The 2,949-nt window shown below is 38.2% G+C and overlaps 1 pseudogene; it reads left to right on the forward strand.

Moving 5' to 3' along the window:
• The first annotated feature begins 718 nt into the window (after positions 1–718).
• LOC131902763 (small ribosomal subunit protein eS6-like) lies at positions 719–1,469 on the forward strand (annotated as a pseudogene).
• The last annotated feature ends 1,480 nt before the right edge of the window (positions 1,470–2,949 follow it).

Consider the following 2,949-nt stretch of genomic DNA (forward strand, 5'->3'; position numbering starts at 1 on the left):
TGGCATGTATTTCTCTTTGGAAAACATGAAATTGATAGACATGAGATGAAGACTGTGGTCTGTGGAGGAATTAAAATTGGGTGGCCCGAAAGAGCAAGGTGATTTTTGGTCTCTCTTCATTTTTCATTTGATTACTTTTTTTCTTTCTTTTGTTTACTTTTCTATCTTTGATTTTGTTGTTGCAATATATTTACTTTCAGTCCATTCTTCTTTTAAATTCACAAAGTCATTGTGAATGGCCGTGCACTACAATTCTATGGCTTCTACTCCTCGGATCTGGGGTTGAAGATTGCCTCCTTCCTTCAGGTATCCTTTTTGTTTGTTTTTCTCTTTAATTCTGGTTTTCAAGACTTTCTATCTCTGAAAGGATAGAAATATTAGTCACTGAGCTTTAAGTATTCTTTGTGATGATAGCATTTGGGATTCTGTCTATTTGTTGGGATTCAGCACATTTTGATATAAGACCACAGTCTTTGGGCATAAGACCTCAACATGTGGATATCAGGGGAAACAATTCAACCTAACAATCAGCATGCTTGGAGAAATTCATTGATAATGACACAAGCTTTTAATCCCTGCACTTTAATCCCAGAGCAAGCATTTGTGAGTTTGAAATTAAACTGGACTACATAATAGTTACAGTACAGCCAGGGATACATAGTGAGACACTGTTTTAGAAAACAGAACAGTGGTCTCTTTTTCTTGGCACCTACTAGGCGGTCGGCTGTGTCAAGATGAAGCTGAATATCTCCTTCCCTGCCATCAGCTGTCAGAAACTCATCGAAGTGGATGATGAGCGCAAGCTTCGTACATTCTACGAGAAGCGCATGGCCACAGAAGTGGGTGAAGAGTGGAAGGGCTACGTGGTCCGAATCAGTGGCGGGAATGACAAACAAGGTTTTCCCATGAAGCAAGGCGTGTTGACCCAAGGCAGAGTGTGCCTGCTGTTGAGTAAGGGGCCTTCTTGTTATACACCAAGGAGAACTGGAGAAAGGAAGCACAAATCTGTTTGAGGATGCATCGTGGGTGCCAGTCTCAGTGTTCTCAACCTGGTTATTGTAAAAAAAGGAGAGAAGGATATTCCTGGACTGACAGATACTACTGTGCCTCGTCGGTTGGGACTCAAAAGAGCAAGCAGAATCCGAAAGCTTTTTAATCTCTTTAAAGAAGATGCTCTCCGCCAATACGTGGTCAGAAAGCCATTAAACAAAGAAGGTAAGAAGCCCAGGACCAAAGCACCCAAGATTCAGCGTCTTGTTACTCCACGTGTCCTGCAAAACAAATGCCGTCATATTGCCCTAAAGAAACAACGAACTGAGAAAAACAAGGAGGCTGCAGAATATGCTAAACTTTTGGCCAAGAGAATGAAGGAAGCCAAAGAAAAGCGCCAGGAACAGATCGCCAAGAGCCGTAGGCTGTCCTCTCTGAGAGCTTCTACTTCTAAGTCTGAGTCCAGTCAAAAATAAGTCTTTAAGGGTAACAAATAAATGATCATACCTTTAAAAAAACAAAAAACTAAAACAAACAAACAAAAAAACAAAAAAAAACCACATCAGAACAGCAGCAACAACAAGACAGTAAAGAACAGACAGAAAACCAAAATGGATTCTTGAAGTAGTGAGACAGCTCTGGGCCCCCAGCACTGAGGACTTTGAAGCCATAGAATTGTAGTGCAAGATCATTGTCTACAACCTAATGAGTTTGTGAGTAGACCTGGCTAACAAGGCAGCCATTTGCAAAAACAAGCAAACACCAACAAATTAGAAAAGCAAAGAAAAAAAGACAGGAAAATGTAGACAAATTTCTAAACAGTCTTAATAAATAAGAAACACAGAGCCAAATACTGGGGTAATAACCAAAGAGATCAGAGAATTAGTGAAGAACCACTGACTATTAGCCTTGTTGCCTCTACCTATATCTTATATTACTAACATTTTTTCTCTGAGAGTTTTAGTATTTCAGCTTTTGAGTAATTTATCACTATTTTTTTTTCTGCAGGGAGAGGGCATATAGACATAGGCCCATTGTTTTACAGGTGGATATCAATTTACACATACTCATGCTGGGTCAGCATGTCTGACAACTAAGTGAATCACACCAAACATTCAAGAAAGAAGTGACTGTGTCTTTCTGAGATTCTTCATGAGAACAGCTGAGACTTAGCAGGGCAATGGTAGGGAATACCAGATCTCTCATTTATCACTCTTGCTCAACACTAGTCATTCCCTGTGTGGCTTTGTATCTGCTCATGTTCCCAGATCCTTGAACAGCATTTGCCATTAAGAACAACAAAAGTTGATGACACAACACGTTGGAGATGCAGTAACACTCCAAATGGATCTTGGTAGTTATTTTCTAATTTTGTAGAAGAATAACAATAATAAATTTATAACTTCAACATTTTACTTACCTATGCATTCTATACTAAGGTTCTTTTCCTCCATATGCTCAGCAGCTTTATCTCCTACATTTATTTATGTTTATCTCTTTTAATTATACCTGTTTATCCAGTATGTGATGATCTGTCATTGAAACATCAACGTGTATCCCCTCATTGTATTTCCTTAATTACTGGTGATGATGAGCCTCATTTTGAAACAAGCTGGACATTTCTGAAATGATTTTAGGAATTTTAACAAAGTCTGGAACCCATTTTTGTTTCTTTTATATTTTAGTTATTTTCAAGTTTAGTTTCAAATATTCATTTTATGGTAGAGTGAGTAGTCATTAATTAAGAGTACATACTACTGTTAACTTGAATGTGAGTTCAGTTCCTAGCTCCTACCAGTGGCTCAAAACTTTCTACAAATCCAGCTGTAGAAGACCCCAAGTCTCTGGCCTCTGTTGTCACTCACACTCATTTGGGGGCTCCCAAACACACATATAATTAAAAACAAGACAAATCTTAAAATAAAATATTCTTTAAATATTATGAATATTTAGTCAATC

This window comes from Peromyscus eremicus, chromosome 1 (assembly GCF_949786415.1).
Source record: "Peromyscus eremicus chromosome 1, PerEre_H2_v1, whole genome shotgun sequence".
NCBI lineage: Eukaryota > Metazoa > Chordata > Mammalia > Rodentia > Cricetidae > Peromyscus > Peromyscus eremicus.